The sequence below is a fragment of the Orbicella faveolata genome, unplaced genomic scaffold, assembly GCF_042242905.1.
Source record: "Orbicella faveolata isolate gen_17 unplaced genomic scaffold, um_ofav_v1 contig_34, whole genome shotgun sequence".
In the NCBI taxonomy this organism is placed as follows: Eukaryota; Metazoa; Cnidaria; class Anthozoa; order Scleractinia; family Merulinidae; genus Orbicella; species Orbicella faveolata.
Window position 1 is genome coordinate 19,339,097 of NW_028301563.1, and position 23,576 is coordinate 19,362,672.

General features: G+C 38.4%; 3 long non-coding RNA genes across 3 annotated transcripts in view; 2 read left to right on the forward strand and 1 right to left on the reverse strand.

The window, feature by feature from the left end:
* Positions 1-23,576, forward strand: part of LOC149105157 (uncharacterized) — a 254,926-nt gene that overhangs the window by 215,840 nt on the left and 15,510 nt on the right. The gene's annotated exons all lie outside the window — the stretch shown is intronic.
* On the forward strand, positions 6,353-8,670 carry LOC149105172 (uncharacterized). Its single transcript, XR_016201346.1, has 3 exons — positions 6,353-6,416; positions 7,334-7,402; positions 7,908-8,670. It is a non-coding gene; the product is annotated as an uncharacterized LOC149105172 (long non-coding RNA).
* On the reverse strand, positions 8,960-14,659 carry LOC149105173 (uncharacterized). The gene is made up of 3 exons (XR_016201350.1): positions 13,308-14,659; positions 10,546-10,677; positions 8,960-9,525 (listed from the first exon to the last, which is right to left on the reverse strand). It is a non-coding gene; the product is annotated as an uncharacterized LOC149105173 (long non-coding RNA).

The following is a 23,576-nucleotide window of genomic DNA, read 5'->3' on the forward strand; positions in this document are numbered from 1 at the left end:
GTTCATTACCGGTTAAATTTAGGAGCAACGTGGGGGAGTCAAGCTGTTGTGGAATTCGCCCTTCTGCAGCCAAGTGCGAATTGAAGAGAGTCGTTAATTTTATAAACCTACATTACTGCTCATAAAATCTACTGCATACTTTAAGTTAAGTCCTTTGAAAAGTTGACCCGAATTCATTGAAAACCTGAGACCTGATGGTGTTTTATCTTCAGCATATTTGTGTAATCCGTGATTGATCGTGGCTTAAAAGAGTTTGCATAAAAAGACTTAACTCTATCAGGGAAATTGAGATCGTGGCCATAAAAAAAAAAAAAAAAAAAAAAAACCTTTAGAAGGGGTTAATATTTTGTAATCCGAGGTCATCTCGTTGGTTTAACACAATTCTGTCTCGGAGTAGAAACTTGTGAAGCCGATTCCAGTAAGTAGCCTGTAAGGCACAGGGTATATCTATTGCTGCTAATTTAAAGAGCAATAACACCACCTATTTTAACGTATTCTGCGTAAACAACGATAAAAATATAGACTAGGAATAAACAGTAGATCTGTTTACGCTCAGAGGGAAACCTATGGGCCTACTTGCAGGTTTCCCATGTCACTACATGTAGGTCAGAAACTTTATAGGAATTTACAGAACAGCAGCTACCCTATGTTAGGGCAATTCAATATGCCATTTTTGATATATTAAAATTTTAACTTGGTTCCGAGGCTTGGGGGGAATAAAACAAAAGAAATTACATCAAGGTTGGGGAAATATCATATTTTTTTGTTTGTTTGCTTTAATCCACTAAGCCTCGGAGCCATTTTAGAACTTTAACATGTCGAAAATGGCCTTTACAAAAAATAGGAAAACTCTCGAAAGAATAAAGTAAGCTAAAAATTGGATCGGTTGAGAGTAGTTTTCGGATTAGACAGCGTGGTGCAGAATTTTCTAACTTCTTTCTTAGAAAAGTAACTGTTCAAGTTGTCTTATTACAATATGATAGACTCTTAACTTGTGATTCACTTCATGGTGGATATCAAATTAATTTGTCCAATTAGCCTGAAATTTAGCCTCTTCCTCTAGAATGCGCAATCCCAGCAGGAGGCGTAAATTCAGGTTAGAGTTCAAATCTACGGAAGATTAAATTTGCCATTATACGGGAGCATAGCTCAACGCAAACCACAACGGTAGTTGCAAAATGCTCAGTCCTGGGAGCAAACCAGGACCTCAGAAAAGCTTGCTTAGGCAGACGCTAGCTTTTCCATTGCAACATTTAAGCACGAAATGAAGAAACTTAACTAGACTTACCATCGTGTAAAAAGCTGATTTCGTTTCGAATGCCACTGAATGCTGGAAAGACGAAAGCCAGCCATAAAGTAGTGCCAGGGATAGAATAGAGCTTTTGGTTAAAGTGCACCTAACCCCAAAAATTTTTTTCCGCTAAAACGAATCTAGACTTTATTTGAAGCATTTGGGCGAAGAAATTTTTGAATTTGGTTGAATCCTCGATTTTCTATGCCGTTTCAAAGTCGCGCTTGAAGTGTTTCACGACCGCGTTTTAGGGAGTCTAGGGCGGCGGTACCTGATGACGTCTACCCAGGAACCAAACACAATAGCGCCTCAGTCAACTCTCTGTATTTGCTTGAGAAAATGGAACACAAAACTAATCGTTCCGATGTATTTTGGCACTAAAACGTCCAAGTTTTGTCTCAGAATCATTTCTTTTTCGTCACTGGAGTCAGAGTTAAGTTTTGATTCGGAAGACTCCGAAATAAACTTCGATCGAGCACGTTCGACAACTGCGAACTCACTGCTTAGAGCTTTGAGAGCAATTTACACTATTTCAAGCGACGAAGGGGAGAACTTCTTTGCGGACGAGCTGCTTGTATATTAGGAATGGAAAGCTAGATACGAAGTGGAGGAGCAGGCAAACGAAAAGCAGGAAAGAAAACTCGAGGACTGCTTTGGATGGTAATTTCGTCAACTAAACATAAGATTCCCACGCGTGTTTATAGCCCGTTTACATTTGTCCTTAGCGGGAATGTATTTTGTCAAGGTGTGATTGTTCTGTTAAATCCAGTTTGTGTTTTACTTTCAGTTGAATGCTTCATGTTTATGAGAGCGACGTACGTGTTGCAGTATTGGAGACTTGATGACCTCCAAAACATTGGCTTCGATCGATTGAAAATCGTATTGTTTGGACCTGTATTTTTGAAGTTGCGGGAAGCAAGGCGGAAGGAAACATTTCATACAATTACCGATTTCACATTGTCACACTATTTAAGTCGTAACTCCAAATAACCAATGTAAATTGATCTTAAAGTTTGCAGTGAAATTCGTCGGATAAGCGAAAAGGATGTGTTCCCTGAGGGGTCCGCAGATAATGTTACGCGGTCATATTTTTGACGCTATTGCACAGAATCTTTGTCGCACTGCTGATTTTCAAACCTTCGAAAAACTCTGTGAGTCTAAAAATTTTGTTATGATGTAATTCTAAAGGATTAATCTTCGACTTTCATCTAAATCGAAAGAGAAATAAGTGTTGGTTAGCGGCGTACAGTTCCGATCTATTTACATACCAGTAATATATAGATTTAGCCGAGCCTAAAAGCGGAACTCCTCAGTATTTTTTCGGAATGCTGTTACTAATGAAAATAATCGAACATGTATGTGAGGTAAATTGCGAACTATTTAATAGTTTCAGCTGGAAATAGGATCACATCAGCAGATCGAGGTGTAAGATGGTGTGATTGTGAAATATAGAGCCATGATTTCAAGGATTTCTGGGAAGCCACTAAAAATCTTGATCACATAACAGAACTGTCTTCTGTGCTTTTTGGTGGCATTTCCTGTTCTTTCCTACCTTATTCAGAAAGACAAGACATTGTTATTAATCATTATATTCTTTCTTAGTTAACATGGGGACTCCCACGCAAAAGAAGTTTAAACATTTTTTTGCTGTGGGGACTCATTGAAATGCAGCGGTTACAATACTCAGTCCCTAAATCTCTACCAAATGAAATCTCGCAAAAATACTAAAATAGTATACATATGTGAAAAGTTGGAAAGCTTTGTTTTCTAACTTGTCCCTAAAGATACATTTAGCCATCTTCACTTTTGTCTGGAGTCTCCTCCTGCTGAAAGGGTTTGCAATAAGCAAAATCACTCTCGCATAAATGGTAATTGTGATATTTTTTTTTTGGTAATCATGAATACTTGCATAGGCTTCTAATAATAATTTTATTATTCAATTTCCATGTGATTTGTTCTTCTTCTTGACTGAGATTGTGGACTACAGGAGCTGTTATTGGGTTCCATTAATTAATTTTGCTATGATTAAATTATACCAAGAATTATAAGCAAGCTACGAGTAAGTTATATTATGTACATGTATTTTGTCTGCACTACACAACCAAATGCACTCAAAGGTTATCAGGCATGGGTACATTTGTCAGAAGAGCCCAGCATATCCAAGATATGTTTTGATTGACACATCAATTAAGATAATTTACAGCAAAATGGATAAACAATACATCAATATCCTACATGCACCAAACTGGACATAGGGGTTACGAGGCAATCATTTAAACAACAGATTGAAATAATTTATAAACAAGAGAACACTATTTGTACAACAGTAGAGAACAAATTAGCCTTACTGGACGTTGCGAATGGCAAGGCTGTCTGTCTCCATTTCGTGTTGGCAAAATATTAATTTATGCCATGTCCAATGCAGATTATCACAAAATTGATTTACAAACACGATAAATATCACTTTAAAACCAAAAAAGCAATTATTTAAATAAACCATGAGTAAATTATCTCTAAGAAAAACTGATTAATTTAACAGGCACCTTAAATAATTAGTTAATATATGTGTTTCTTAATAATGTAATACAGTGTATCTGTCACAATGTTGCAGCCATGATATTACAACACACAGGATGGGTTGCAGAACTCAACTTCTAAGCCAGTTTATTCAATGACCTTGGTGCAGAAATTATAATCCCATCAAGTTGTCTGTAAATACAGAGAAACCAAACAAATCATTGCAATCTTAAGTAATAAATTATTGAACTCTTTTGCATGTATGTACGGTGTATGTTCCATTAACATTCACGGCACGAAAAATTGGATTTACTCTAAATTTGATCCTGATCAAAGTCGAAGTCAAATATGATCATAGCTTTGATCCAAACTTTGACGCGCGTCAAATGTGTGTCAAAAATGTCATGGCTTTGCCGAAACATTTGATCCATGACAAAGTGGAGGGCAAATGTGATCTTAACTTTGACTCCACCTTTGACCCACGTAAAAGGGGGAATCAAATATCTTATGGATTTGCCATACATTTGATCCCTGCCAAAGGCGAGGTCAAACATGTCAATAACTTTGACTACAGTTTTGACGTGCGTTAAAGGCGTTCAAAGACACCACGGCTTTGCATACCTTTGATTTCTTATGTCAAAGGCGTTCAAAGACACCACGGCTTTGCATACCTTAGATCTCTTATGTCAAAGGCGTTCAAAGGCGGCATGGCTTTGTACAACTTAGATCCTACGTCATGTCATGTCAAAGGCGAGGTCAAATATGGCCATATCTTGCGACTCCGCTTTTAACGCCCTAATAAACTGCGTTTTCGTATTTTTTTTTTTTTTTCTGTTTTAACGATAAAATGAAAGCTTGCTTTTTTGCCAATGTGTATTTTTTTAATAAAAAAGTTTTCACTTGACCTGGAGGTGGCACAAGGAAACAACTCGAAAACAGCGGGAAAACGCGGCTGCCAGCGGCTTCCTGCATTTTCTGGCCAATCAGAATAAAGGGAATAAACGTCAACGAAGTCGGCTGTGAGGAAAGCGGACATTTTTCTTCATTTGGCTTCATTATGGCGGCTTTGGTGAAATTTTCGTTGTGTTTTGGACCAGGAAAAGGGGAGTCTTTGAATTTAGTTCATTTTTTTTTTTCAATGTTCAGAGAATAACGGAGTTTAAAAAGTAAATTAAACGCAGCAATGGCTACATAAAGAGCTGTGAATTGCGTATATTTATGGACAGATCCTCGGCAGTGAAAACAATTTGGTCGAAGATTAATTGCACTTGACTGAATCACAGTTGATCGGCAAAGCTCTTCGTTAAGAAAGACCAAACTTTATTTTCAATTCTCATATACTTATTTACAAAAGTTGACAAAGATAATTTTTTTTTCTCACTTAGTCAAGTCTTGTGCATTAAATTGAAGTGTCTGTCATAGCATAGATTTTAGCATGATCAGTGCTTGAAATAAACGTAACTTAAGAATTAAGCTTAAACTTAACTCTATTTACGTATAAATTGTTGTGCACAATGCCTCTGGTAATTTCTGAGCTTAAACAATTCCCTTGAAAGAAAGCTCATGTCAATATAAAGGAAATTTGCATTGAAGGAAAAACTCAGTCAGCCATGCATGACAGTCCATCACGACCTGACTTAATTATCATATTCATTATACCATTAAAAGAGTTGTTGACTCTGAAAATTTAATCTATGGATAAGTTTCTGCGTTTGTCTCTAGGTACCATTCTATTGAAAAAAAGCTCTGTTTGATGCCACAGTTGAAATTATGATGCTATTTGTTCATTAATGTTGATAAACGACTTCACTGGGTTGAATTTAACAAATTGCACGTGGTTTAGTGTGGTGTGTACTCTTATCGACAATGATATGCATCATCACAGTGGTCCAAATGTTGTGGAGTAAAAATATGTTTTGATATTTGTTGTATCAGGCTTATGGATCAATCATTTGGAACTCCACTATCTCCTGCCCAACCACTCCCCCCCCCCCCCCCCCCCCGGCCCGAACCTGCCAGGCATTTGACATTTTGAACTGTCTCCAGGGCTAAGAATGGTGTCATACCAGGTGATCAAATGCACCTACCCTGTGACATTTGCAAAACTGAGTAATAGAAATGTAGATTGAGTGTCAACCGAGGTGTCGATGGAGTGTTGATTGAATGTCGATCGGGTGTCGATAGAGTGTCAATTTAGAGGATCGATCAAGGGTATCGATTGACACTCGACCACGTAATCCAGCTTATCTTTAGTAGGTGAAATTGTTACAATGTTTGATAAAAAATCAAACTCGCTATTAGTTGCAAATTAAAAAGCTGACCCCATAACAATATTATTATGTGACCTCTCTGGACAATACCAGTAGTTTTAGAGTTTCATGTCTTGGTCTTTTGAGCAGTAGACAATTAAACGCCAATAAATATGTGACTAGTGGAAATTTGCTGATGAATGTTGTTTTTATCCTTCAGCTAGCCACTCTAGAAGAACTGAAGAAATTAACAATAAATTCTGGGAGAGGATACAATATACAACTCTGTAGTTCATAGTCAACTCAGATGCAGTTAAATCATGCAATGCTCCGAAGTGTGCAAACATCAGAACATTTTGGTAAGTAAAAGGCTGGAATATTCATTTGTTATTTCTATATTTTGTAGCATAGACCATCTTATAATTTCTTCAGCCACAACTTTTAATATCTTTTTCCAGCAAAGAAAGGATATAAATAGATTTTGAAAACCTGGCTATAGCTTATTAATATTATTTTAATTGATCATTTTTATTACAGTCTCACTCTGTGAAAAAAAAAAGTTGTTTCTTTTTGGTTCATTTAAGGGCAAGTGAGGAAATGTTGTCTTTCTTAAGGGACAAATACAACAACTGGCTCACCTGGATGAAAATTAAGTAATTAAAATGTTATTGAAAACATGCAAGGGGTGGGAATCTTTTTGGTAAATGAATCAAAGTTGCAGAATGTTGCAAACCAGTCTCAGGAAATGTTGGTTTTTGACTGGTAAAAGCTGAGTTTTGAATCTAAATTTTGAGTGGTTGTCTGCAATATCGACTGTTTTGGTTTGGCCATCAGGTTTTCAAACCAAATTTTTCCAAGCAAAATTAATAATATGGTTAATTCATAACTATTGATGGGATCAGTAGAGAATTTAAGGCGTAGAGGATTTGATAATAACTTAGTAAAAGTAAATTGACAAAGACATTTATTTGCTTTTACTCAATTGAAAATTTTGTTGGCAAATTTGACTGGATAATAGCCATTCCTCTCTATGAGATGCAGCTGTACTGGGAATCATAGTGGTGGTATTCATCATCTTGGACTGGATTTTTGTTTCAATGAATGAGCCATGCAATTCCATGCAGGCATGTCTCAATTGTTAAATTATTTAATTTCAGGAATTTTTTTCAGTGGAAAAAAGTGTACAAGTAGTTGCTAACTGTTTACTAATCAAATGTGCAATTATTTTGACATGTTTATATGCTCCTTTTCACATATGATCTACAATGAAAATAAGGAAAAAGATTACACTACTGAACATGAAGAGATCTGTGGAAATTACACAGGAACAGCAATATTCCGAAAGGTGTGTGTATTCCTCATTTCTTGTCACAGTTTATGTCAGATTTGTTGATTTTTAGATTGCTATTCTGCAACCATAAAAGATCTTTGTTGTAAGAGGTCTGTAAGATGTCTTTAAGAGACATGCAGACAGATGGACTGGTAAACTGGCTCTAGGCTTTTTGTTTATTTGTGCCAAGCTGTACACTTTTAAAATGACCCCAAGTCTTTGTTCTCTTATGAAATTCTAGCTGGGAATAACCCTTGTTCAGCTGGTGAAATTAGCTTGTTAAACTGGCTCTTAATGACATACCTGTGTGACCAAATCTCTGAGTAGAGTGGAGAGAAATACAAAAAAAGGCTACTATTGACAGAAGCACAAACTATTCGGAGGAGGAGTAATGAGCTGATTGGTCAGGTTTTATTAATGTGATATTAGCAAAAACTATAGGCAAACTTTAAGGAATAGAATGCCAAGATTCACCCTTAATATTCATTTCCAACGTTTTTGTCTGTTTGCTTCTGTTTAGACAAATGCGGACAAGCAGTGGTCGACAGGATGGACTTATCCAGTGAAGATGCATTGATTAATTTCGTCAACGCCTTAGACTTTGTCAAAATGTGTCTTCCCTAGAAATCATGGGTATTTAGTTGGCATTGACCCCCAACAAGGCAGTTTAACCACTTTGATGAGAAAGAAGTGGAAAACACTGTATTCCATTCCACTTATAATGCAAGAATGAGCAAGTGCAAGAAGCAGAAAAGGAGAACTGCCAAAACATAAGAAGTTCCATGCAACGGACTGTACGTGCCATCTGGAAAGGACGCTTATACACTAGTTGACTTTTGTGCGAAGTTTGCTATATCTTTCCCGAAATTTTGCGCTTGTCTTCCCTATTGTCTAGTCTGGTCTAGTAAATTTAGGGAACTGAGAATTTAGCCATAGTACTTCGATGTTAGATAAATGCACTTTGTACCATGGAAGATTTGTTGACTGTTGTTTTCACGATAGACAGAACAATGTTTTCCTTATGATCAGTCTCATTACGTGTAGTTTGAAACCAAGCCTGTAACGTGGCTTTTTGAAACCTGAAGCCCAAAACATTTATGTAAGGTACTTGAAGGTATTTACTCTTGATAAAAACGGGGGAAAAAAATTGAAACTGAGATGAAATTGAACATATTTATTTTCTTAAAATTAGGCGCAATGATCTTTCCGGGCCGCTTTTCCGTTAACATTTGTCAATAGTTTGATACAAAATAACCTTATTAAAGCTGATATATTCTTCAAAACTTGTCAGACATAAATCAAGAGTACGGATCTAATTGCATCTTTCGTATGCGGAGCTACAAAGCTAGTGTAGCAAGCAGAAAAAAACGTATACGATGTGGATCGCGCGAAACGTGATAAACGGTCGCGCAGCGCGAAAGAGGAGCGCGAGCGAGAAGTTCGGGCGAGACGCGCGAGCGCAGAACGTGCAGAGTACCTTTGACAAACCTTTGGCCTGCGTCACAGGCATCTTCGACCACGTCTTTAGCAAACCTTTGACTCGAATCGCAGACAAATTTGATTACACTTTTGAGGCGTATCAAAGGATCACCTTTAACCCTAAAAACACAGGCGTTCAAAGGTGAGTAAAAACGGCCTTTCACGCCTTTGATTTGGTGGTAAAGATTTATTCACAGATGATCTTTGATTCGCGTCACAGATCGTCAAAAGCGTGCAAAGGCGACCTTTACAAAACCTTTAACCACACATTTGACGCGGGGTAAAGGCAATTTTTCGTGCCGTGATTGGGGATCTCTCAGAAGCTGCATCCATCATAAATTAATTTGTTCCTGCATGCATTTGTTTATAGAACTTTTCACACTTTAATATCTCTGTCATACTTATAGTGATCTCTGTGTTCTACAACAATTAGTACACAAGAAAAATACACTCAGTAAGATATTGTTTACAATAAAAATCAATGCCTATAAGCAATCATAAGGACTTTAAATTTATATTTCTTCAGAAATATCTCACCAGGCCATGGTTGCTTTGAAAATCTTTGATGTCTTAATACAGGCTGCCCATGTGTAAACCGTTCATATATTGAATGACAGGAACAGACATGTAATCATACTGTAGCTGCTACTTGAACACCACTGTTATTCAGATAAAAACATATCGATTATAATTTATTATAATCTTTACACACAAACAGATGACATTCCTTTCTTTGATATACAGTGTACTTCATTGTTAGTTGTTTACTCAGTGTTAGTGAATCAAATGCTAGGGGCTGGTACCCCCGGGGGGGGGGGGGCACTGCCATATATGGGCTATATAGGTATGTGCCGCTGTGAAGGGTATGGTTTTCAAGCAGTTTACTCTAGGATAGGGTATATAAATCAGAGCATTTGGGTCTAGAGTAGGATATCATTTTCACAAAATTGACTAGTTGGTTGAAGATTTTAGTTAGACTAAGGAAATCAGGAATTGCCACTCAAAAATATAAAAAAATCAAATCAGCAAGTTTAAATGTAGGCAAATCAGCCTCAACAGTGTCGATAGATGGGGGGATTTGGGGAGTTTACTCTAGTATAGGGTAGCAAAATTCAGCTGAACTAGCTCTAGTATAGGCTAAGGGTTCCAGGGTCCAAGCGGCACATCCCCACCCAGAAATTCCCAAAGTACCTCCCCCGGGCTGGTACCCCAACTTTCACAGTGGCAGGCTCTGCCCTGAGATGCAAAGAAAACTTACTAACTGAAATGAACTTGGCGACTTGCTTTTGAGATCAAATGCAGTTTGCTTTAAACAAGAAACTGGAACATTGCAAGTTACAACAATGTGCCCAGTCCCAATCAAAGGGCCATCCAGGCTGTTTGGTTGTACATATAACTGTACAACTGCATATGAGTTCAGCTTCCAAAAGAAAATCAGAGTTTGTCAGGATAAATACTGATGTTCTTGTTTACTACATGTAAATCTGAATGTGCAGTACCAGAAGATATTCACACCCAACACCCATTCATGGCCAGTCTTCAAAAATTCCAAATTGAAGTATCAGGAAGATAGAGCTCTAATAGAGAAAAAATCTCCATGTGGGGTATGAATCTTTTCTTGAAGAAAACAATGTCTGAGAAATCATTAATTACAAAATAATGTTTAAGAAATATCTTACCTGGTAATTCCAACTTTCAGAAATTTTGTAATCTAGACTGTCTGGCCACTTCATATATTTGACAAGTTGACACTGGGCATGTTTGTCAATTTGTGGGCTTCAACATCACATTACAATAGTAGTATTGGTCAACTAAAAACAGCATAATTTGGTTAATTAATATACATGTACACTGTACATCATTACATTGAAATATTGGTGAAGATCGTTGCACACCAACAGATACAGAACCATCACAGATATGATATGATATTCTTAACCTCTCTGAAATTTCAGATTATTCAAGATTAACATGCACATACATCATTAAGGACAACCCTAAAAAACTGATTCCGGAAACCGGAATCCGGAACTGGAAACTAGAATCCTGAATCCAGATATTATGAATGATGATAGAAATAATTCACTTCAGCAATGTCTAATAAATAAATATGGGGAAAAACTATTTTGCTGTTATTTACTTTCTTGGCTTTACTTCAGCTACAAACTGTAATTGCTAAAAAATTTTTGACTAGTTCTGAACAACCCTTAGCTATACATCTGGCCCAATTGTTCAAAAGCTGGATAAAGCTATCCATTGGGTAATCACCTTCCAGTCAGGGTTAGTGATTTTTCAGGTGGATAGAGTTACTCATAGCTTGCGAGCAGGCTCTACTATCTGTCTCTAGTGCCTGAGCAGGCTAAATAAGTGTCTAGTGTTTTTCTGCATTGGCATGTCAGCGAGTGCCTTCATGCAGCTTTACTGCTCACGCCCCCGGCCCAAACACAAGAGCCTGCTCAAAGGCTTAGTTACCCATCTTTTGTTCAATCTGGCTCTGGTGAGAGTGCAGTTCTTGTCTAGATCAAATTGCTATGAGAAGACTGGTGAGTAGCACAATAACAACAAGCTATTTTGGTGAGTTTCTGGCAGTCTTTAAGCATCTTTTAACAACATGTGGTCCGATCTGTTAGCAAGTGAGAAGCAGACAGAGGTAAGTGTGCAACATTTCTATAAATTGTTTTAATATGATGGCCGCCAAGAATATGAAATGCTGATTTGTCACAGTATCAGTGTGGAAATAGTGTTGATCCGGAACTAGTTTGGTATCTGTTGGACAAATCAAATATTATATTAAGATGAGCCAGGTTAGCCTTTGAACTTCGAAAGTGGGGGGCGTGACCGTCAATGTACAGGGGGCTGCCACTGACAGACATCCTGTTCTCTATGACATTTTCTATCTTGTTCAGTATCTACTAGACATAAAGGGTAAATTTATACCTCCGGTAAATTGCAGATCACTTATTATACAAAATGGCAAGAAGATCTTTTAAATCTTATAATCGCGCTTTTAAAATTTAACTGTTTTGTTAATACTACAGTCACAACGCAGTACACATTCCAGAGCAGTCCTTGATGATTCATTGATTACTGTAAACACATCACTTGATCAACACAAACTGTGTCATATCTTATTGCACCATCAGTCTTAGCCTTTGCGAAATCTATGATGATGTAATGGTCTTAATCTGGAAGTTTGCTCGGGACATGCCCATGAATGATACAAAAGGAAACGAGTGTCACGCTATTAATAATGCTTTTAATAAACAGCTTTCTTCCTGAAACGCCAAAATTTAATTTGCTTGCGCCTTGAAGTGGTCACGCAAGTCACACAATCAGGGGGGTTTACGTTATCCACAGCTAATTTTGGAACGGTTGTGTTTTTTCTCCTAGCACTGACTTAAACATTGCAAGTTCTGGCAAGCTCTTGTTTACCTCGGCAAATACTTAATTTTTCTTCAAATCTCTTAACTCGCTGCGATGAAACAGCCAAAGAATTCGCTTCATTAGCCGAAACCCACAAGAAATACTCACAAAATTGCACATAAATTAATGACCATCGCTTCTGGCAAAATAAACTTGCAAAGTAAACATGATCTTACAGTGCATTTGCCATGTAGCGAAAATGAAAGCTGCAATGTCAGCGCATTCCATGGCTGACGTAATACCCTTTTTTAGCGTTTTTAGCGTATTTATTATTTCCCTTTGAATCCAACGCTTCGATAAAACCAGAAGAAAACATATATTATACACAAATAAAGAAAACAATATCCGTAACATTGTCCTTGTATTAACGTTTCAACAGCTTATGGCGAATAAACATCACAGGTTGCATGATTCAAAATTTGGCTGAGAGGAAGTTTGGGTCTGGTCACCGATCACAAAAAAAAAAAAAAAAACACTGGTAGAACACGAACTGCGCTCGGCCCATGGCCGTGCAGTTAATTGTCAGCAAGCTTATTTTAGACGCTCTCAGGGTGCTTGGAATTAAATTATGACGCACTTTACTAAGATTCTCATAATTATAGCCCTCACTAGAAATAACGGTTGCACGAATTTCGACAGATGGGGAATTTTTGTGTCAGTTTGAGGTCCTTTTTACTTGGCCGCTTATTTTTTACAGGCAAAAACCTAAGCAAAACAATTTTCGAGTATTTGAAGAACTTGTTTTCTTCGATTTGTGGATTCTGGTTTCCGGTTACTGGATTCCAGTTTTTCATTCTGGATTCCGGCTTCCAGTTTCTGGGTTTTAGGGTTGCCCCACCTTTAACAGAGTGTTTGCTTTACATTCAGTTTACGCATGGCTGTTATCCAGCATAGGCAGACTTATAAGTTTGCCTTCAAAAATAAACTGCAACAACTATTGCATCTTTCACCACCTATTCTTGTGATGAAATGACAAAAAATCCAAGTACAAGAAGTCAAAAGCATAAAACAAACTTACCCGGTAATGCTTACAGTTCCTCTTACTGTCTGCATATGCCTTCCATAAGCTGGTACTGCCTGGACATTGTACTCACTATTTTTGTGATCACACCTTAAAACATCACTGTTGTATAATTTGTCCTGAAAAAGCAATGCATGAAATGTTATGCCTTTGGCACTCACCAAATACCTTTACATGATGTACAAAGTACACCACATCAACATTCACAATTCTCTTTACTTTCACTGTAACTTTTTTTATGTCATTTTCCCTAACTTCAAGACAGGACTTCCACATTAGGTGATAATTTGCCTCTGAAATCTCTATGAATTCACAGGGAGTGATAACAATTAAATCGTGACTAATTTTAGCAAAGGAGGCGTTCAAATGTCAGATTTTAATGTTAAGTTTATAACTTTACATTACTCTTCGTATATATATATCTAACCTCTCAATAATTGCACCTGTAGACAGAAGGTGTGCTGGGGGAAGAGATGTTCTAAACTTTCTGAACTTTTCCCCCTTACCTGTAATAGGATGACTATTATGAACTACGATTTGCAACCAACACCAACATCAGGTTATGTATACACATGTATATTTTGTTGTCTCCTGTAATCATAAAAAAATAAAAATTTAAACCCTCCATAAAGTTCATACCCAATAACACTGCCACATGTAGCGCTGTTACTGGGAATTAATTTAAGTGAAACTGTTGAAACAGCTCTGTCAAAATTGTTTCTAGCAGTTAAGACAGGATAACAGAATATACACGTAGTACACAGCAAAGGCCAGAGATACACACATGTTGGTTATTAGTTAGGATTTTGTGAGCTTCTGTGCTAGGTATGGTGGAAAATAATGGACTATCAAAAATGAAGGTTCCTAAGACATTTTGACAGCAATGAGAGGAATGAATATATAAATTTACAAAAGAAAGAAAAGTTCTTGCCCTGTCCAGTTCTCTGTCATAAAAATATCATTTACATACATTTATTACATATGGTTTGTGTTTAAAGCTGATATAATGCACACTCTGATTGGCTAATTCTAGTGTATTATTTACATTTACATGGTATATGTCGGTAAAATCATAAAACATCACATGTGACTAAAATAAAAACTAAAAACTAAAAAGAAATGCCTACATGTAATTCATAATAATTTAAAAATACTTAACACTAAAACAGATCTAATTCTTTACTTTATTCAAAATTATGCCCATGGGTCAATTACGAGCATGCTAAAAGGTCCTAACACAAAGTAAAAGGAAATTAAGAAAACTATTGCTTTTTTCCTGAAAATTGTAGTGACTGAAAACAATGATTGAACACTCTGAGAGTGCATTCTATCACCCTGACAAGATAAAATTTAAGAATAGAGAATTCACAAAATTATATTACAAAGGAATTGGTACTGGACAGGACAAAGGAAACAGCCAGGAAGAAACTGAAACTTTCTTTGACGAGCAAAAAAAGTATGCATGCACAACAAAGAAAACAGTGAGTGACATTCGGTTTATGAGTTACAATGTAGTTAATAACAAAATTAGTGTGAAGAAAAGAGCAGAGAGAGAGAGTGTGTGCGTGGAGAGAGGAGAGCGCTCGGCTCACCAACTAAATTGTGTATGTATGTATGTATGTAAAACTTATTTCTATTACCGAGAAATGGTCAGGGCAAGAACTTCTACTCCCTAAATTTTTTCTAAGTATGTAAATGTCATTTACACTGTTCAATTTACCGAGTAAAGCTCTTCGCATTTTTTTTTTCCATTAGTACTACAGTACTACTGTATCTCACTTTTGAGGGACATTTCCATATTAAGTGTAAATACTGCATATTTGGGGAATAACCCATGTACCCCCAACCAAAAGCAGTGGCACTAATAAAATGAAATAGTAAATCAAAATGAAAGTAGAGCTTTATTTGCACACAGGATTTACATGCACAATCGTCTACTCGACATTTGGACTATATAAGCATTTCACCAAACCGAACTAATTGGACAGATAACAAAATAAAACGAGGAAATCTACATTATAAACACAATAATTATGCATATCACTTCATCTGAGTATCAAAAGCAAATCCTTCTCATTGAAAGGTAACCGAATGAAAGAGAGGATAAAGAAAATCGTTTAACCTTGCAGTGTTAGAAAGTTTAATAATTATTCACGCTTAAATTTGAATATTACAGTGTGCATTTTTGCCGAAGGCTTAATTCAGCTTTGCAGTCATTTTATCGGCGGTAGCTTTGCCAGTCTTCAGCGAAATTAACCTGGGAATTCACCCAAGCATTTCGCCAAACCGAATAAACTGAACTAACAAAACGAGGAAATCTGCATACTTTGTAATCACAATATGCAAATCTTCCCATAGGAACGTTGAAAGTAAATTTAGCAAATCCTGTTTGTACACCTTTCTTGGTTTTCAACAACAGAAGAAGAAATTCTAGCTGTCTACGAGGCGGCTGTGCCAACTAACACAGAGAAAACTTCAAAACTCGCCCGGCCGTGTTTACAAATACGGTTTTGGTTAAGCTTATTTTTAGACGTGAGGTTATAAGCTTAGGTTGACGACGAAAATCGACAGAAAGCTTAATTTGTTTACAACTTACAACAACCTCCACAAAGCGATTCACTTGCTATTGTTTAGAGATGAGAGAAATTAAAACGATGCAATTTATAAATTGTCTCACAACATGGCTTCAAATAAGGAAGACTTTCAAAGGATTCCAATTGAAAATAAGCTTATATCGCTGAGGCAACTTGTTAATTTTCATAGCAAACGCAACAGCAAAAGTCACTTACCGCAAGTTAGCAAAATCAGTTCGGCCAGTGTAAATCTTCCAGGCAGAAACTTGCAGCAAAAGTTGTGAAGACTGAACTGAACTAATCTTTTTGACAGATCAACGAATCAACCACTTTTTCCCGCTGTGTTTACTGTTTTGTAACACTCGGACATGTTTGATTTCTCTTGTTCATCACCTGACCAAATCATGTGACTTTTCTTGCACGGCTGCACAGCGTCACAACGCGCGAATTTTAAAAAACTTGGCACTGCAGTCTTCTGAGTACTTTCACATCCTATCTATGGCCCTCGTTAGCTTTAGTTAACGGCATTGTTCGGTATTATTTCACTTCCTTTCTCTAGCCCTTGACTCGCTATAATTCACGCCATTGTTCAGTACTGTTTCGCCTCCTTCCCCAGCGCTGGCCCGCTCTTTTTCGCGATCTTCTTTGCTACTTCTTTCCCTGTTAATTCTTGCTTTCTTTTTAATTCCTTCAGTGCAACCCTATCTTAAAAACATTAGATCAACCTCCGCTATCATTTGTCGACATAACAAATAGAAATGCGTTTTCTTTTCTTTAAAAATCCCGCCAAGAAAAATGGCATTCTTCTGCTAGAGACCGAGGGTGCATGTCTCTGTCGACCACATGCCATTAGGGACAGCGCGTCTCCCAACCCCAAAATGCTTTGGGAACGAAAGAATATCGAGATCGAAATGTATCATGGACCAAAATATAACAAGACAGCGGGAACCTGGTCTCTAACATTAGCACGCCTGGTTAATTTTATCATTTTTAGCGGGAAAGGTAAATCCTGAATAAAATTTTTCACTTGAGTTGCTCCAAGCATTGTTCAATATTTACGTATAGAATGATCCTTGCAAAGTTGAGCCGTCGACAGGGAAAACCCAGTGATTATAATACTGAGGTGAGTTGGTTTTCGAAAGCTTTTCGCCAGCCCAAAACTCGGCGAGAAATTTCCTCGGAAGCGATCGACAAATTCAAAGCCATGATCTAGGACAATCCTTCTGACGATATGCTACCAAGTTATGGTAAGTTTTTTTTTTTTTTTTAGAAAAATTAAGAAATGACTTCGTGTGGAGTGATGTCGTGATGTGTAGGCTTATTTTTCCAGGTATATCCTGAACTAGTACTGGAACCGGCTAAAATATACAATAAAGTTTATTTATGCAAGTTTAAAGATAAACAAAACGAAAATGCGTGCACCGGCTCGAAAAAGTAAAATGATATAAGATACAAAATGGGATATGCATATTTTGTAGCTGAAACAATTCGATTAGGGTTTTAAAAGGTTTCTTTTCACTGAAAAATTTTTGTGACATGGTGTCCAAGGGTGGAAAGGGGGGGGGGGGGGGGGGGTTTGGGGGATGCCATCTCCAATATAGTATCACAGTTTTGTTGAACTAGAAAGCAGTGACGCTTAGAACTTTATGATCTTATATACATCTTTATCTGCTAGCAGCCCACTCCAACTCTAGTTTTTGAGGTCTATTACCCCACTCCCTTAGAAAATATTTAATAAGGCCAGATGACAAGTATATCATATTGTTACTAATTAACAGGATTGACTGCAGATGAGCTTGCCCGTCTGGCTGCATCGGGAACGCAAGGCTGGGTCTCTACTGATCACGTCACGTGGGTTTTAAGACGGCTCAACGACATGCAAAACGATACCATGCTACTATGCCCCAACGTCGTTGTTAATATCCACAACGAGATGACGAGGAAAGCTAAGTTATTTAACCTTGGAACGTTAAAAAGGCTGGTTTTCGCTCTGAATGTGGGACAAAGGAATGGCAAAACTTTCATTGGCAGCCCTCAAAATGGTGGTAATCATTGGGTACTGGTAGATGTTGAGCTGCGACCTTTCATGAAGATCATATACTGTGACACGCTGGCTTGGCAACCTCCTCCAGACATCATTGACGTCGTCAATGATTTTGCACGGTACATTCCACAAGTCGGAACGTACAGAAAGAGTCATTTGGTGCTTGCCCACTCTCCCAGTGCGACTAATTGGCAGGGTCATGAATGTGACTGGCGATGTCGTAACTATTCCCTGCAAAGTTGCACTGATATATGTGGTGTTATTACTCTGGTGAACGCAGCTGTGGTAGCCTTGTACAGCCCTCTTTTCCAATAGTTAACGGGTCCACCGATCAGAGAATCGATCTTCTTGCAACGCCCGACCCAATACTGGTTATATTTACGACGAGTGTTGATGTCGTGGTTCGCAGAAGGTCGCATTGAAATAGACTATGTCTTACCTCCCGTTGGCTGGAGTGGCACAAACCCTGAAAAGTCTGATCACACCTTTTGTTCTGGTCCAAACAATGCAACAAAATCAAAGGAGAATCTGTCTTCGAAGTTGAAAGATATGCCTTCAAGATATGAATCTCCATCGTGTGACAAACCTCCTTCCAAGAAATCGTCTCCCAGTGAAACAAATATCACTTCGTCATCTTCAGGATCATTCTCAGTCAAGTCCTCGCCATGTTCTTCAACTCCATCTCAGTGCGATGAGACAAAGCCCTCTCAGCTCTCAGGAAAACATCCACTGACAAAATGTAAATCTGCTGATGGTAACGTAACTGCGTCTTCCCCGACGCCAAAACGCTCCTCCGAAGGATCCTCTCGTGCCACTGTTAAAAAAAAAAAGTTGTCTCGCTTGTCAAACAAACGCTTGGCCGACATGTCCCGTAAAACTGAGGATACGATAGCACAGCAACCCCCGAAATTGTCTAAAGATTCCGTGGCTCAATCAGCAGAGCAGTCTCCGTCATCTTCCACCAATAGCAGTCCGACAACACCATCTTCCCAGTTCACAACTGGCAAGGCGAAGGAAGATTCATTGTCAGCAGCAAATACTTCCGATTCACCAAATGGGCCATCGATATTTTCTGCCTCTAAAAGAATGGCATCATCTTCAACATCATCATCCGCGTCTACTCCAGCCGCCTCAGCTCATTTCCAGTGTCCAGAATGTGGCTTGACATTGAGCAATAGAAACTGCCTGTACAAACATAAGTTACGCAAACATAAATCGACTGCGAAAGAAGTTAAAGCACCGATAAACAAGCATATTATTTGTCCTGAATGCAAAACAGCCGATTACAGGTATGTAACCTTGACAAGCTAGGTTTTCTGTTGCTAACGTTGCAAACGTCCTGTATTTCTCGCTAAAACGGTATGAAAATGCAGTTGAATATAAAGCCAGAGTTCTGAGCAAGCGGATAATATATCAATTTCTGCTTTTCTTGCATGGAGTTTTCTCCCTCTAACCAAAACATACTTTCACTATCATAGCAGTACTTAAACTTATGTGCGGTATGTATATATATATTGATATATTTATATTCTGATTTGGCTCAAAGGTTTGGGAAATAAAACCAAACAAGTCAAAATCGACATCGAAGGAAGAATAATTTTTTTTTCTCCTTTCACTCCGGCAAGCAAAAAAATAATTTAGAACTTGGCCTATCAAGTGAGAGAGGCTAAAAACTGTCAACTTGTGTACACTTCTTCACTACTTTATAACAGTTGGATGCTTCGCTTTCTTTTCATCTTATTTAGCAAAGACAAAACGTTTTCCACCACGGGGGATCTTATTGAGCACCCCAACTCTAACCACGGACATGCTCTTAAGACAGAAACTCAAATATTTCAGTCCTGGGAAAGCTTCATGAAATGGAAGGTGTTAGAAGAAAAAATGTCGAAATCTTGGTTCGTAAAACAGAGGGCCGACAGGAGAACAAAACATCATAAGACCTCTTGGTTCTACTGCAACAGAACAGGAGAATTTTCATCCAGAGGCGCGGGCAAACGATCACTTAAATCACAGGGAAGTTCTAAAACTGGTTGCTCCTGTCCTGCCTTCATTACGACACGAACTGATGGAGTGACAGGAGAGGTTCTGGCAGAATACTGCTTGCAACACGTTGGGCACAAGAGGGAAATCGCCTTTAACCGGATATCCTCTGAGATGCGCTCTCGTATAGCCGGGAAACTGGCACAAGGAGTGAGCATGAACTCCATGATGGATAACATCAGGGACACGCAATTTGGTCAACTAACTAGAGACCACTTGTCAACTCGTGCGGACCTACGAAACATCAAACGACAATACAACATCGACTGTAAAGAAAAAGACAGTGACGATGCCAGCAGCGTATTATACTGGTTGGACGAAATGGAAAGAGAACAGTACAATCCGGTGCTGTGCTTTAAGCGTCAAGGACAAGACTCACCAGACGATGGGGTTGACAAGAACGACTTCCTTTTAGGCCTCCAAACTGAGTTTCAGAAAGAAATGTTTGTCAAGTATGCCCAAAAGTTGGTTTGTGTCGACGCTACTCACGGTACAACAGCGTACGATTTCCAACTCATAACAGTACTAGTCATTGATGACTACGATGAAGGAATTCCCGTGGCATGGCTCATTAGTAACAGAGAAACAGCTGATGTACTCCGTGTTTTTTTCTCAAGTATCCGAAACAAATGCGGAGATGTAAAAACAGAAATCTTCATGAGCGACGATGCCGAGGCGTACCACAATGCTTGGGTTTCTGCGTTTGCCAGGCCTGACAAAAAACTCCTATGTAGCTGGCACGTTGACCGTAGTTGGCGCCGTAAAGGAAACGAATTGATTAAAGACAAAGATCAAGCTGAGGAAGTGTATGCGGCTCTGAAGACGCTGCAAAATGAGATTGAGGAGGCTAGTTTCAGGCGCTCCTTACAGCAGTTTCTGGCATGGCTAAGGAACGTATCGCAACCTATGGTCACGTATTTCGAGAAAGAGTACGCCTCTCGACCACGCGAGTGGGCTACATGCTTTCGCATTGGAACAAGAGCGAACACGAACATGTTCGTGGAAAGTTTCCATCGAACCTTGAAGGAGGTCTACCTGGAGCGTAAGCAGAACAGACGTGTTGATCATCTGTTATCTACACTACGCAAAATCGCCCGTGACAAGGCATATGAACAGTGAATTAAGGCGGAGAAGGGAAAGGTCACCATTCGTCAGCGGGAAAGTACCAAGAGACACAAGCAGGCAGAGTCAATGCCAAGCGAACTAGTATCAAGACAGGATGCCGAGTCTTGGCAAGTGCAATCGATGACTGACAAAACGAAGATTTACTACGTAAGAAGAGCTGATTCCTCACTCTGCAAATGCCTATTGCGATGTTCCCTATGTGCAGCCTGTGTACACTCGTTCACGTGCACCTGTCTTGATTACGCTATAAGAGGGGTTGTCTGTGTACATATCCACGCTGTCAATATTGCAGAGCCCACCGAAGATCCCAGAGACATTGCAAGTAACGAAATTGACGACAAGCGCGAGGAACTGGGAAATTTCATTCAAGTCGACAAAGATCTTAAAAACGACAAAGAGCTGGAGGATCTGAAGAGAAGTGCACTGGCAGCCATGGCAGAGCTGACTGATGTTATTCAAACGGCACCAAGCAAAGACACCGTATATACAGCACTACGTCATATCCGCTCTGCCACAGCAGTTGCAAAGGGCCTCTCGATAATTGGCAACGATCACCAGTACTTGAAAACCAAATCCTTTCCTCCTAACAAAAAGGCAGAAAAACAACGAGGTTTCTTTTCTACAAAACGAAAAGCAAGGGTAGTGAGAAAAAAAGCTCTTCTTTCTGACACTACAGCCCAAGAACTGCAAGAAATTGAACCGGATGTTTGTGCTTTCTGCCTTAAGGAAGACCCACCGTGCACTGAGAAGGATTCCGTTGACTGGGTAGAGTGTGGAAATTGTCAAGTCTGGGTGCACACATTGTGTGACTATGTTGAAGACAAGTCAAGCTATATCTGTTGTATGTGTCGCCCATGAGCAGAGACGAAGCCGTGTTCTCGTCAGTGGGAAACAAATTTTTAGTTTGTTTATTATGGAAGTGCCACAACTTCCACTGATGACCACTCCATCTTTCCCTCACCCCCATTACTGGTCATTATATGGTTTTACACATTATGCTGGCATTATTTTGAGCATAACAGTGGGGCAAAAGAATCTAGCATTACATGGGAATAACGGTGACAAAAACTGGTTGACGTCTTTTGAGCATAATATACAGTGAGATTTTTTTCATCATCAAGCATTTGCATAATGACAACAAATTTGAGCATTATGTGTGAAACCCTATTTCATGACCCATTTTCAGTACTATTCTGATATTTACAACACATGTTTGCAAACACAGAATCCTTTAACAACAGAAAGACAACAATGTTGGAAAGGAATACTTCTTCTGACATGAACCACATGCACCGCTCCATGAAAAATGCAGGACATGTGGTTAGTGTAGTACAAAGATAGAAGAGTGCTTTTGAAACCTTTTGACCAAAGTTTTCATCTATGAAATGGCCCTTGTGATATGATCACTAGCAGGTTGTACATGTTTTCTTAATGATTTGAACAGCTAGAGATAACTTTGGAACCTGACACTAGCCTTCTAGCAGGCTACTGCCATATTGGCTTATGTTATCCACAGGTCTTTGGCTTCTTCATTGTGAGGAACATCATCATAATTTACTTCTATCAAAATGAAAAAGATCACCAGGGATAACGAAAACCTGGATCTACAGGCCCCTTGGCAAAATTGTTTGTTTGATGCTGTGCTAAATAGAGAAGATGATATCATTATTTTGAGCATTTAGTGTAGGGAACATTCTCACACTAGAAAATATCTGAAATCATTGCAGGTCAGACTAGTGAAATTTTAAAAGCTGATTCTAACTGTTTCTGGACAACCCATATGGAACATGCCAGTTCTCTTTCGATTGAAATCATTTTCTTATTAGCAAAAAAAGGACAGAGCAGTCATTCAAGACTATTCCAGCGACTGGTATTAATAATAATATTAGACCATGCTTTTTGATGTTCTGCAAAATAGAACAGGGATAAGCATGTGAAATCATTATTGGCATGAGGTGAAACTAGTCTTGTGTTTCACACATTTAACTTCAGTGAGCTATCGCAATACTGGGCATCGTGCTTTGCATAAATATTTGATCAATCAGCTCATTTCCGTAGGATTTTTATCAACTTGACCCCCACCACAGATATATGCATGTACATGTACATGAAAGTACTGAATGGCACAGTGCAAACTATATTGATTTTGCAACAAGTTTACTATTAATTTAATATTTCTTTGCCATACATGGCTTGAGTAACATTCTAAGGAAAATTGGACTCTGAGGACATGTCTGACATCTACTGTCAATATTGTCATATAGTTATTTCATATTGTTCTAGAGTTACGTTTTTACTGTTTTTAAGCAACAAATCAAAAAACATTACAGAAACAAAAAACAGATAATTATATATTATATTATATATTTTCAGGCTTTCAATGTTGGTTTGTGTGTGGAATTATAATGGGATTACGGTATGAAATTCTGTATTACTGCGTTAAATACACTACAAGCCGTTGTGATTATTGTTAAACAAATTAAA